This window comes from Symphalangus syndactylus, chromosome 8 (genome assembly GCF_028878055.3).
Source record: "Symphalangus syndactylus isolate Jambi chromosome 8, NHGRI_mSymSyn1-v2.1_pri, whole genome shotgun sequence".
Taxonomy (NCBI): Eukaryota; Metazoa; Chordata; class Mammalia; order Primates; family Hylobatidae; genus Symphalangus; species Symphalangus syndactylus.
The window spans coordinates 51,954,592-51,968,933 of record NC_072430.2 but is presented as its reverse complement, the minus strand read 5'-3'; the positions used below and the strand labels follow the sequence as shown (position 1 = coordinate 51,968,933).

The following is a 14,342-nucleotide window of genomic DNA, read 5'->3' as shown; positions in this document are numbered from 1 at the left end:
CATGCCATGTCAGGGTGGGCCGGTCCCTGCACTGTGCACCCACCTGCTGCTGCTGTGTTGTGGGGGCAACCGACCAAAGCACACAGAGTTAGAACAAAACAAGAACATGGGCTGCAGAGACAGGCTGGCTTCCATGTGCCAGTCTCTCCTGCGGCTTCTGCTCTGGCTGCTGCTCTCTCGGGATCCCATCCCACGCAGCTTTGCCTCGGCCTCACACAGGATAGTTCTCACACGTATGGTGGTCCTAGGGCCTGCAGCTCAGAGTCTCCTGTGTTGGGATCATTACACGTGTCCAGAGTGACAGCTGAGAGAGGGTCCTTGCTTGTGTGCTCAGGAGATGGCTAGGGAGGAGCCACCCCAGGGGAGTTGCCACAGCCAGAATTGCTCTGCTAGGCCCTTCCTTGAAGAGACTTCAATTCTTTTATAGATTTCTCCTTCTTAAACCCAACAAGCTGTTTGGGCAAGAAACCAGGTGAGAGAAACGGAGATTATAGAGAAAGTGTGAAGTGTAGACCAATCATGTGGAACAAGGAAGGGGCGTGACTCAAAAACATAACGTGTATGTGTGTGTGTGTGTGTGTGTGTGTGTGTTCTGACTGGCACAGCTGGGCCTGTCCTTTATTTGGGAGCCTGCTTGCTACTTTCACCTGTGTTTTCACCTTGTCTTAATGCTTTTCTCTCTCATAGTCAAATCCCAGCCCAGAAGATGGTTCACTATGCTTTTAATTGAAGGATGAGGAGGAATCTTTGCACACTTGAAAAACATCCATGGCTGGGTACAGGGGCTAATGCCTGTAGTCCCAGAACTGGGATGCCAAGGCAGGAGGGCACTTGAGCCCAGGAATTTGAGGCTGTAGTGGGCTGTGATCACTGCACTCCAGCCCGGGCGAGAGAGTGAAACTCTATCTCGAAAAAAACAAAACAAGAAACCATCCAAGCCTGGGCCAAGCCCCCACCAACACTGACGCTAAAGCAAAGAAAGCGTGGCTGCAGCAGGCACAACAGGACAGAGCCCCACCCTCAGAACATCGTGTTCCTGGGGACAAGACACTGGATGCGGAAGCTGGCATCCTAGAACTTTGTCATTGAGTAGTATTACTGTGTTTCCTGGATTCTAAAACACTATTGATTGCAAGATGCACCATTATTCTTTTCTTTCAAATCTAGATCTGCAAATGCCATCATTTTAATAACTGCTTTTAGGCGGAGGAAAAGAAACACAACCACATCAATTGCGTGCATCAACTGAAACACCCGTCGTGATTTCAGGACCCTGAAAATAAGAAAAATACAGTGCATCTTAAAACTGAAATGGGAAAAAAAAAAAGAATTTATAAAAACTAAATACAGAGGAGACCTTTTCTAATTCTGGGAATGAGATGCAAAACCAATACCCACATTTTGGAATCATAGTATGAGTAGGCTTTTTACCATGTATCACTGCTATTCTTTTTTTTTTTTTTTTTTTTTTTTTTGAGAGGAAGAAGGCGTGAGTTGACCTGGTATTACTCACCCAAAAGTGAGGCATTAGGGATATTTATATTCAGCAAGCAGTGCAGGGTTTAAACTGGTGAGTAGATATTTGCATCTTCTAACCACACAAGTAAAATAAGAGAACTAACTGAAATTTCAGTTTTAGAATGATGATAGCTAATACTTGTGGAGCTCCTTTTTCTCCAGACACTACTCTAGGTCCTTTGAATGTATTAACTCATTTAACCCCATGAAAATCCTATGAGAAGTTGCAATGAACAGCTCTAATCATAGGGATGGGAACAAGGAGTCATAGAGATATTAAGCAGTGTGCTCAAGGTCCTATTGGTAGGGTATAGACTTGCACAAGGATAGTATGCCCCTCCTCTTAACTGCACTATATGGCCTCTGCTAAAGCCTAAGTGAGGGAAATAGACCGAACAAAACTGAGAGTCTGTGGGTGGAGGAAATGCTGAGTTGGGCTAAAGGCAGGAGTATGCTAGTAAAGTGGCTCTCTTCTCCCACCCCAAATGCCCTAGTTCATAACATTTGCCAATTTCCTTGGTGTAAATACTTCCAACAGTGGCCGATTTCAAGACACCAACCTGCTGTTAAAATTCTGAGTGTTTAACAATTGCCTCTCTGGAGCCAGTATAAGCTGGCCTTAGCACGCCACTGGCTGAAAGTAATTGTCCAAATTGATATGGGGCAGTTTAGCCAGGAATGTTTTTTGCATCATGTTAAATTAAGCCAACTGTGGGTGCGACTCTGCATGTGTGTTCAGGGCTTGGAAATTGTTTCTCCCCTTCTGCTTCTGTAACCACCCAAGGGGTTCACCTTGCCCACTGCCTAGACAGAGCCGATTTATCAAGACAGGGGAATTGCAATGGAGAAAGAGTAATTCACTCAGGGTCGGCTGTGTGGGAGACCTGAGTTTTATTACTCAAATCAGTCTCCCCAAGCATTCGGGGAGCAGAGTTGATTTTTGTTTGTTTTTAGTTTTGTTTTTTTTTTTAGACGGAGTCTCGCTGTGTCGCCAGGCTGGAGTGCAGTGGAGCGTCCTTGGCTCACTGCAATCTCTGCCTCCCAGGTTCAAGCAGTTCCCCTACCTCAGCCTCCTGAGTAGCTAGGACTACAGGCGCGCACCACCACGCCCAGCTTTTTTTTTTTTTTTTCTTTTTTTTCGTATTTTAGTAGAGACGGGGTTTCACCATGTCAGCCAGGATGGTCTCGATCTCTTGACCTCGTGATCTGCCCACCTTGGCTTCCCAAAATGCTGGGATTATAGGCGTAAGCCACCACACCTGGGAAGCAGAATTTTTAAGAGCAACTTGGTGGGTTGGGGCTGGGCGCAGTGACTCATGGCTGTAATCCCAGCACTTTGGGAGGCCAAAGCGGGCAGATCATGAGCTCAGGAGTTAGAGACCAGCCTGACCAACATGGTGAAACCCCACCTCTACTAAAAATACAAAAATTAGCCGGGCATGTTGGTGTGTGCCTGTAATCCCAGCTATTCAGGAGGTTGAGGCAGGAGAATCACTTGAACCTGGAGTGGGGGCAGAGTTTGCAGTTAGCCGAGATCACACCACTGCACTCCAGCCTGGGTGACAGAGTGAGACTCCGTCTCAAAAAAAAAAAAAAAAAAGAACAACTTGGTGGGTTGGGGGTGGGGAGCCAGTGAGCTGGGAGTGCAGGTTGGTCAGGGATGAAATCATAGGGAGTTGAAGCTGTCTGCACTGAGTTAGTTCCTGGGTAGGAGCCACAAGATCAGATGATTCCGTTTATCGGTCTCGGTGGTGCCAGCTGATCCATCAAGTGCAGAGTCTACAAAATAGCCCACTTATCTTAGGAACAGTTTAGTGAGGGTCAGAATCTTGTAGCCTCCAGCAGCATGACTCCTACAACCATAATTTCTAATCTTGTGGCTGTTAGTCCTACAAAGGCAATCTAGTCCCTAGGCAAAAAGGAGGTCTGCTTTAGGAAAGGGCTGTTACCATCATCTTTGTTTTAAACTATAAACTATAAACTACATTTCTCCCAGTTAGTTCAGCCTACGCCCAGGAATGAACAAGGACAGTTTGGAGGTTAGAAGCAAGATGGAGACAGATAAGTTAGATCTCTCTCACTGTCTCAGTCATAATTTTGGAAAGGCGGTTTCACTTCCCTGCCACCAACCACAGGAGTGAGACCATTGCTGGACTCTGGGAAGGGTGGCCTCCTTGCTGGCCTCCCTGAGTGTCACAGAAGAAGCTGAGGACCAGAGTTCCCATTGGAAGGGAGGCAGCTGCCCAACTCAGGTTCAAGAAGGATCCCTTAGGCCGGGTGTGGTGGCTCACGCCTGTAATCCCAGCACTTTGGGAGGCCCAGGCAGTCAGATCACTTGAGGTCAGGGGTTCGAGACCAGTTTGGCCAACATGGTGAAACCTCATCTCTACTAAAAATACAAAAATTAGCTGGACGTGGTGATATGCACCTGTAATCCCAGCTACTCAGGAGGCTGAGGCACGAGAATCACTTGAACCCGGGAGGTGGAGGTTGCAGTGAGCCAAGATTGTGCCACTGCACTCCAGCCTGGGTGACAGAGGGAGACTCCATCTCAAAAACAAACAAAAAACAAACAAAAAAACAGAAGGATCGCTTAGTGGCTGCCTGAGTGCCTCCTTCCTGAAGCAGAGTGGCAGTAATGGAATTAGATGTAAAGTAAGAGCAACTACCAGGTTAAACAAGGGGGAAAGGGTCTCTGAAGTGGTGAAGCTGAGGGGCCAGGAAGAGGCTGGTGAGCTGCAGCCAATGAGGGGAAGAGGGCAAACCCTAAAAAGCTAAAGAACTGGAAAAAGGACAACTGTAGAAACAAAGTCACAAAGTAGGGTCACAAACCCAGATACCTACATAAGCCAGGCAGATAATTTAAGTGGGCAAATTAGACAAGGTATGATAAATAGGGAGTGATGGGGACTGTGACAAACTGTAAATACACACCCTGCCAGAAGACATCAAAGGTTGGTTTAAGTTTTTAATTTAAAATTTTTTTAACATTGTAGACCAAACAAAACAGATCTGCAACCTGGATGCAGGCCTTGACTTTGTGAGTTGTCACAAAGGCCCTCTTCCAAAGGTTTTGCATGACAGTTGCCCCTGCTCCTTATTTGAGGCATTGGGGTACCAGGGGTGGGGCAGCCGGTGGATCCATCCATCCCAGGTGCAGGCTATAAGGGGTGCATTTTCTGTAGCAAATTTTAAAACAAACAAGTCCAGTCTGCTTTTTATTTTCACCACATGCTGGCAATTCTAAACAATTACAGTGATAAAAATATTTCTCCTTGAAAAAAATCTTGTTCCCTAAGTTCTAAATAATTGTTGTGGCTGCCGTTGAGTTTTAACAACGGAGGCTTTAAATTAATGCATTTAAATAACATCTATTAATGATCATTGTATTCTATATAAGACATTAATTTGAAAAATTAATCCTTGACTCAAGTGGATTCACCCACAATTTGTTTCCAGAGTAAGTACCTAATAATTTGGAACCTCTGGGTTCTAAACCCTGTGGTACTGAAACTGCCTCAATAGTCCCATTGATAGTTTTTTGGATACATGTAGAAATTGACCCTTCTGGATTGAAACTTACATTTGTTTTGCATGGGTTCTTTCCTCAGGAAATGACCTTCAGGCCTCTCAAAAAAAAAAACAAAAAAAAAAAACTCAAAGAACTGAAACTCCCCAGATCACCACATCCAGACAGTGAGATGCCAGGACCCCTCATTCATCATCACTGCTTCCCTTGCCCCTCCCTAGTTCCTGTTTTCTTACATATTGTTTCATTTCTTCCCTGTTATAAAAACCCTTGGGTTTTGGTCAGTCAAGGAAATGGATCTGAGACTGAGCTCCCATCTCCCCGGCTGCAACACCCAATTAAAGTCTTCCTTTGCAATGCTCACCTATCATCATTTAAGTGATTGCCTATCTGTGCGTCAAGCAGCAGGACCTAGACCGAACCCCTGGTGTTTTGGTAACAGAACCATATATTCCTATGCTTAAACAATAGATTGAAAATAAACCATGCTAGGCATAATTGTAACATGAAGAAACAAGATCTTAGTTTCTATTCTGTTCTTCCACATGACCATGGCCAGAAGAACTCAAAAAGCAATGTTTAAATGCTTTGTTTTCAAGAACTGGATGCTTGTTCTAAAGCAACAGATCAAATAATACCAATATTTACTGCCACATAGCCATTTTCTGATTCTTCTAGAAGAAAAATTGCAGAAGTTTACCAATGACAATAGAAATGTATGGTGAATTTTCTGGTGAGGATATTCTAGTAGAAGTTTTTTGACTGTGGAGATATTTGAAAGTAGTCATAATTGACCCCAAAGAAACATTTACATGGACAGTCTTACAACTTCTGAAATTAATTGCAAAATGGAATTTTTATGAGTCTCTGACAGACCTACTCTTTTGTTTAAAACTTCCTATTTGTATATCTGCTGACTCATGTAAAAGAGATTTTTTTCTGAATTAAAATTAACAATTAACTATGATGGAAGAGACATCAACAAACTGCCAATTGAACATGAGTATGTGAAGATCAATTTTGACAAAATCTTCAATAAATTTGTAGAGGTTAAGTCTCAAAAACAGAAACTGCAATATTGTTCATTGCTGTCACAGACCAATATGTATGTATATTCCAGCTTTTAAAAGTGCTGGTGTAATGAAAGTGTATCAATCCATTACTTTTTTCTTTTTTTACATTTTAACATTGATTTACTTATTTTTGCGATCACAGTTATACATAAAGCTCAATAAAAGGAAAGTTTTTTTGCCTGTGTTCCTTTCCGGCCGTTACTCCAGTAGTCTTCCCTTCTCTGTGGTTTTGCTTTCCACAGTTTAGGTTACCCGTAGTCGACTGTGGTCTGAAAATATTAAGTGGAAAATTCCAGAAGTAAACAATTTATAGGTTTTAAATTATGCACTGTTCTGAGAAGCATGATGAAATCTTGCACTGTTTCACTTTGTCCCTCCCAGCTGGGATATGAATCATCCCCTTTCCCAGCGTATCCAAACTATACAGTGTGTATGCAAAGGAAAAAACAGCGTATATAGGGTTCAGTACCATCTTCAGTTTCAGGCATCCACTAGGGGGGTCTTAGAACATATCCCCCGTGGATAAGGGGGGCCTATTATTTGTTTAATTGCGTGATTACTGCTGAATGTTGTCACATAGAGGAGGGGAGGTTAAAAATGATCTACCCACACTGACCCTGGTATGTCACTGCTCTAGGGTCTGCCCCAGCCTTTCACGGTGGACAGACAGCCTCTGGGCTGGAGTAAGCCAAGCAGCAGGAACTCCTGAGTCTCTCTAGTGCAGGGACCATATGTGGAAAGGGTTTTCCCACAACATTCTTTTTTTCTTTCCTTTTCTTTTTTTTTTTTTTAAATGGAGTCTTGCCTGTGGCCTGGGCTGGAGAGCAGTGGCACGATCTCAGCTCACTACGACCTCCGCCTCCCAGGTTCAAGTGATTCTCCTGCCTCAGCCTCCCGAGTAGCTGGGATTACAGGCACCTGCCACCATACTCAGCTAATTTTTTGTATTTTTGGTAGAGATGGAGTTTCACCATGTTGGCCAGGCTGGTCTCAAACTCCTGATCTTGTGATTTGCCTGCCTCAGCCTCCCAAATGCTGGGATTACAGGTGTGAGCCACCACACCCGGCCCACAACATTCTATTTAAAACTTTACCCAACATAGGCCGGGCCCGGTGGCTCACGCTTGTAATCCCAGCACTTTGGGAGGCCGAGACGGGCGGATCATGAGATCAGGAGATCGAGACCGTGGTGAAACCCGGTCTCTACTAAAAATACAAAAAAATTAGCCGGGCGTGGTGGCGGGCACCTGTAGTCCCAGCTACTCAGAGAGGCTGAGGCAGGAGAATGTGTGAACCTGGGAGGCGGAGCTTGCAGTGAGCCGAGATCGCGCCACTTGCACTCCAACCTTGGTGACAGAGTGAGACTCCGTCTCAAAAAAAAAAAAAAAAACTTTACCCAACATAGAAAGAGTTTTGAGACAACCTAATCCTGACCACTCAGTCGCCTGATTTGAGAGTCCATCTTGGCAGCACAGAATGGGCTCTGGAGCAACCATGGAACTTCTGGTATTTAAAAGTTTGATTCGTGGCCAAAGAGTGGTGGGTCTTATTCCCATTCTAGAGAATAAAAATATTGTGGGGGCCTTTAGCCACCATCCCAGATGGGTGACTTGGGAGCTTATACTGGCATAGTGCCTAACATTGGGCAGAGTGTTGGGGATGACTTTGTTCTCCTGATGGCTCCTGGCCCCTAGACAGACCATTTTACTGCTGGCTCCATCAAAGTTAACCCTTGAAGAATGGGAGAGTGCAAGGCAGAGCTCAGGCAGTGAGGATGACCACTAAACTAGCCCTGGCAGACACGGTAAGGCTGGCCTCTCTTATGGCCAGCCCTAGGTGGGCAGGGATGGTGACTTTCTCTGAGAAATAACAAGTGGCCCAGGATAGACACACCCCACCAAGGCCTGAAATTCTCATCACTGCAGTCACTCCATTGAGGTATTATCAATACTACTATTGCTGTGTAAACCAAAATGTATCTGAGTCTCAATCAATTTAGAAGTTTATTTTGCCGAGAATAAGGACATGCCTCAGGAGGTCCTGATGACATGTGTCCAAGGTGGTCAGGCTACAGCTTGGTTTTATATATGCTAGGGAGAAATAAGACATCAATTAATATGTAAGATGTACATTGGTCAGGTCTGGAAAGGCAGGACAACTCGAAGGGGTGGGGGGAGGGGAACTTTCAGGTCACAGGTGCATTCAAAGATTTTCCCAGGGCGATTGAAAGTTTATCTAAAAGTATGGAATCCATAGAAGGGACTATCTGAGTTAAGATAAGGGGTTATGTAGACCAAGGTTCTTATTATGCAGATGAAGCCTCCAGGTAGCAGGCTTCAGAGAGAGTAGATAGTAAATGTTTCTTATCAGACTTAAAAGGTGCCAGACTCTTAGTTAATTCTCTGCTGGATCAGGGGAAAGATGTGGAAAGGGAAAGGGATTCTCTACTGAATGTAGATTTCCCCCACAAGGGACAGTTTTGCAGGGCCATTTCAAAATCTGTGAGTAAAAGAATAGAGTATTTTGATTTCTTCAGGGCCTGTTGTCATGTGATGCTATATTAGAGTCAGGCTGGAATTTGGTGTCTTATTGCTACAGTCTTAAGATCTCTTTTTTGATGTTAATGCTGGTCAGTTGTGCCTGAATTCCAAAGGGAGGAGGGTATAATGAGGCATGTACAACTCCTGTTCCCATTGTAGCCTGAACTAATTTTCCAGGTTAACTTTGGAATGCCCTTGGCTGGGAGGAGGGGTCCATTCAGATGGTCGGGGGTCTTAGAATTTTATTTTTAAGGAGGCTGATGTGGGCGGATCACCTGAGGTCAGGAGTTCAAGACCAGCCTGGCCAACATGGTGAAACCCCATCTCTACTAAAAATACAAAAATTAGCCGAGCATGGTGGTGGGGGCCTGTAATCCCAGCTACTCAGGAGGCTGAGGCAGGAGAACCACTTGAACCCGGGAGGTGGAGGTTGCAGTGAGCCAGGGTCGCGCCATTGCACTCCAACCTGGACGACAAGAGTGAGATTCCATCTAAAAAAAAAAAGAATTTTATTTTTAGTTTTACAGCTACTACCACAAGGTTTATTCTGCTTCCTAGATACTCTTGTAAATGGACAAAAGTGCCACCTGGAGGGACTGCTACATTCACCCTCAAAATGACAAGGAAGACCAACTCCTCACTAGCCAGCCTGGTCATTCAGGGGCCATGGAGGCCAGGGGTGCACAGCAGGGGTGGGCTAGTAGGGAGTCTCAGATAAGGAGAGATTTGGGACAGTTGGGCAGGATGAAGAGAATACTTGAAGGAGAGGAAAGGTCTGGACTGCCTAGGCTGGGGGCCATGCCTGGGGCCTAGGGACAGGATAGCACCATCCTGACTGCCTTGACTGGTTCACTCCAGGCATCTAAAATTGTCATGTGCCAGGGAGATCAGGAAGTGGCATGAAGATATTCCAGAGGCAACTGATTTCTTCTTGGAAGTGGTTAAAGTTATTGATTTAAGTCATGACAGGCTCAAGGGCACTAAGAGAGTCTCTCAAAAGGAAATCAAACTGTTTCTCCAGGCGACTATTGGTTTTTATTTAGGCAGGGGTCTAATCTATTGAGGTGAAAGCCACTGGGTCTCGCCTCTGGAGCAATCTGGGGAGACCTATAAAGTTTATTGATTTGACTTACTTAACTTACACTGGCTTATAATAAAACAACTAGACCCATCAATCAGTCCCCAGACCTCCCCAAGAGCATGATTACAGAGTGGATTGATTCTTCCTCTGAGATGGCAGCTTATGGGAAAGCACTGAGAGGGTCGGGGCAGTAGATGCTGCCCCATGCTGGGGCTCGGTCCATTCCTTTACATTGCACAGTGGCATTCTAAGGCAGCACACCAGGGGAGGCCACTTCTCCATCCAGGCGAGGGACCTAGGACAGGGCCAGGAGTTCTCTGGGAATAGCCTGCAGTGACCTCTCTGGACAGCAAAGAGCTAGACAGCCCCATCAGGCAGGTGGTGGAGAGCTGCAAGATTTATCTTTGTCAGGTGAGAAAAGGCAGAATGAGGATACTGACAGACAGCAAGGATGGAGGGGTGTATGCAAAGGGCAGACAGCCAAGATAACTGAGCAGGGCCTTCCGGAGGACATACCGCAGGCCTGCCTCTGTGCCAAGCGGACGGACCTGCAGGGGCAGGGGAGGAGGACTTATTCAAGCCAATTCACTGGTATTTCTCTTGCCTCCAGAAATAAGACATGTCCTTCCCTGGGGTTATTTGCAGGCTTGTTGGAGAGGCAAGATGTTCCCATTTGAATGAGATTATGACGTGAGACCTTGGACCATGAAATGCCAAGTCAGTGGCACACATTGTAAGTGCTGTAGGTATTCAGAAAAAGGAGTGCCCTGTGAGGGCTGGAGAGGTTGGGGAGGGTCTCAGAGAACAGGTGAGACCTGAACTAGGCTTCCCTAATTCAAGAAGAGTAGAGGGGAGTTGGGTGAGTAAATCCGTCTCCTAAAAATGTAGCATCCAGTGTCTGATTGGGCACAGAAACACTTAAGTACAAAGAGGTAATATGTGTGTGGTTAAATTTGAGAGCTCCGGACTCAATGTGTGGGTTTAAGCCTGGGCTCCACCAATATTATCCATATGGGCAAGTAACTTAACATCCGTGAGTCCCTCTCTTGTTGTTGTTGTTTGTTTTTTTGTTTTTTTGAGATGGAATGTTGTTCTGTTGCTTAGGCTGGAGTGCAGTGGTGTGATCTGTCACTGCAGCCTCTGCCTCCTGGGTTCAAGACATTCTCCTGCCTCAGCCTCCTGAGTAGCTGGGACTACAGGCATGTGCCACCACACCCGGCTAATTTTTTTGTATTTTTAGTAGAGACGAGGTTTCACCATGTTGGCCAGGCTGGTCTCTAACTCCTGACCTCAGATGATCCACCCACCTCGGCCTCCCAAAATGCTGGGATTACAGGTGTGAGCCACCGTGCCCAGCCTCTCTCTTTTTTTTTTTTTTTTTTTAAAGGCAGGGTCTCACTCTGTCGCCCAGCTGGAGTGCAGTGGCAAGATGTCAGGTCACTGCTGCCTCCAACTCCTGGGCTCAAGGGATCCTCCTACCTCAGCGTTCTAAGTAGCTGGGACTACAGGTGCACACCACCATGCTCAGCTAATTTTTATTTTTTTTGTAGAGGTGGTGTCTCTCTGTGTTACCCAGGCTAGTTTCAAACTCCTGGGTTCAAGTGATCCTCCCACCTGCATCTGTGAGTCTTAATCTCTTCATGTATAAAGTAGGGATATCGGTAGTACCTAATAATGGTACCTAATAGTGATAGTAATAATAATGGTATTTAATAATATTATCAGTGCTATAATAGTATTAGTTAATAATATAGTATTACTAATAGTAGTAGTACTTAATAATAGAACCTATTTGGAAAAGTAATTGTAAAGATTAAATAAAGTTAACGTTTGTAAAGCACTTAAGCACAGTGTCTCATGCATAGAAAACGTTCCATCAGTGACAGTCACTGCCATCATTATTATTATGAGTGCTAGTAGTAATGGCATTCAGATTACCACCAGGTTCTGGAGAGCTCTGATTCCTCAGACTATCTGGGGGAAAAAGGGGCAAAAAGAGATTCTCTCTCCATCCTAAGGGAGATCACATAGGGAACAACATTCAAGGTTTGAGCTTGCTTTCCCCTAAAGGAAATAACTTCCGTGAAGTTCTCTCTTTACCTTCTCAGCCCCAGAATGTTCTCCCTGTCCTCCTCCCTCTCAGAGCCCATGTGAGCCCCCTCCTCAGAAAGACTTCCCCTACAGCTCTGGTCACCACCCTCCTTCCTCCCCTGAACCTATTGGCTCTCCTTGGGTGGGAAGTCAGAGGACCGACTCCTGTCCTGTTGAGTCTCTTTCAGGGCAGGGCTGTGTCTTGCCAATGTGTTTGTCTCTCAAAAGCAAGAACTGGGCAGAGCACATGCTCTGTAGACCTTAGATGAATCGAAACTCATTGAGACTGCAAACTGGTTCTCTGCCAAGACTGAAGCGTTTGTGCTCTCTCTCCCAATCCACCCTCCAAGTGTTTTCCCATCAAGATCATTGTCTGCACTGCAGTCAGAGTCATTTTATAATGAACCTATGGAACTGATCCCACAACCTCCTGGACCCCAGGCACCCTGTGGGGTCCTGCCCCGACTCTGTGAACCTCCTAGGACGGTGCCAGTGGGTAGGCTGGGCGTCAGTGGATGACAAAAGGGAAGCAGCTGCCACTGCTTCAGGCCCAGACTTTGATCAATTTCCAGCCTCCTCAGGCTGTTCCCAAAGAGGCCACCCTAATGCCAATAAGTCTTAATAAATTTCCACTTAAGTGATCAGAGTACCAGTGAAACCTGACAGCTGAGACTAATTGGAGCCTGTGCGGAGGAGGGCGGATGACATCCCTTCTTGATCTTCTTGTGACTTTCCTTTAGGTGTGGGGGCCCCCCCTAAATCCCTTTTTGTTTCCTTGGTTTTCAACAATTGCCTATCTGGGAAGCAGATTATTGGAATCATTTCTGTACCTCCCACTGCCCCTGTTTTGATCTGTAACCCACAGGGTTAGCCTTAGGAAGGGAAATTAGCAAGGAGACATATCTCAGGATGATTAGAGAGAGGCTCGGCCCATCAGGAGAGATGACAACAGAATGAGGAACACCTACATCCAGAATATACCATCTTAAACATCATGCACGGATAGGCATACACAGGCCAAGGACAGCCAGTCATATTAGGAATGATAAGAGTGAGGTACGGCCCTAAGTCCCCATTTAGGGGACTTCATGGAAAGGCATTTTGGCCCAGATGTCATGGAAACTGCTCTAAACACAGGGTGATTATCTCCTCAAGCCCATGAGATCCTCTTTGAATTACATGTGTAGCCCTTACCTAGAACCTGAAGGGCAGGAGTGGGAGGCCCAGGAGCCCAGTGAGGAGGTGAACAAGGGTGTGCCACCGTGCTGCCAGCTAGTTTAGAACCTGCAGGCAGAGGTAAATTATTTCTGACCTTTATGGGGCCTCCACTTATAATGGGGTCTCCCCTAAAGCCACCATTGGAGAACCAGCAGGGATTTAATGAGGAGAGAAAACAGCTTTGAGCCTTGGACTTGAAGTAGGCTACAGAATAAATAGGTTGGCTGGGTGCAGTGCCTCACGCCTATAATCCCAGCACTTTGGGAGGCCGAGGCGGGTAGATCACCTGAAGTCAGGAGTTCAAGACCAACCTGGCCAGCATGGTGAAACCCCATCTCTACTAAAAATGCAAAAATTAGCCAGATGTGATGGCGGGCACCTGTAATCCCAGCTACTCAGGAGGCTGAGGCAGGAGAATCGCTTGAACCCAGGAGGCAGAGGTTGCAGTGAGCTGAGATCACACCACTGCACTCCAGCCTGGACAGCAGAGCAAGACTCTATCTCAAAAACAAAAAACAAAAAACAAAAAACAAACAAAAAAAAAAACAGAGAGAGAGAGAGAGAGAATAAATAGGTTGAAGAAACTCAGACCAAAGACAATTCTTTGGGGATTCAACAAAGGCATATCTAATAGTGCTGGCTCCACACAGCAACAGTTTCACAAAGGGACTCCTAACCTTTTGTGATACTGTGAGATGAAAAATAAGCCACTCTCCAGTGCAATACTGGGGCATCTTGAGTGATATCTACAAGCACCTTCAGAGCTGGGAAAAGGAGCAAACGTTCCTCACTTACCCTCCAGCTAGTTACCTTTTGCTTTTTCCTGAGCTGACAAAAGTTTCAAGGTTAATAAGCGCTCAGAATGGAGGCAAATGGAACTTCCAGAAGCAGTATTTCTGCAGGTTGGTAGGGATTAGCCATGGTATCTCAGAGGTCGAGAAATACACGGATCATGTCCATTTCTCAAGGCTCCTCGTATTTTTTTTTTTTAAATGAACTATCAAAAGAGAATCATAAAAATTGTGATTTTTGGAAACTTTACATTTCATAAATTGATACATTTGAACAGCAAAGGCACTGAGTTATTTCGCAAGATAATTATAGAACTTTTGAAAATATTTATTTATAAGGGACCACACGCAGTTTGATCTGAGAATGGGGACACAAGTTTGAGCTGTTTGAAGAACGTCTTCTTTCAATGTAGTTGTTATTGTGGCTCTGAGACTTCTACGTATAACTTCATTTGGAGATGAGTCAAAATCTTAAATTTGAGGGCTTTACCTGGCCTGGGA

At 45.4% G+C, this 14,342-nt stretch overlaps 1 long non-coding RNA gene across 1 annotated transcript in view; it reads right to left on the bottom strand.

Moving 5' to 3' along the window:
- Positions 1 to 4,475: 4,475 nt before the first annotated feature.
- Positions 4,476 to 14,342, bottom strand: part of LOC134737320 (uncharacterized) — a 32,417-nt gene continuing 22,550 nt past the window's right edge. Inside the window, exons 2-3 of the long non-coding RNA XR_010122101.1 lie at positions 5,102 to 6,389; positions 4,476 to 4,697 (exon numbers count right to left, since the gene is read on the bottom strand). This is a non-coding gene — a long non-coding RNA (uncharacterized lncRNA). The remainder of the gene's footprint in view (positions 4,698 to 5,101; positions 6,390 to 14,342) is intronic.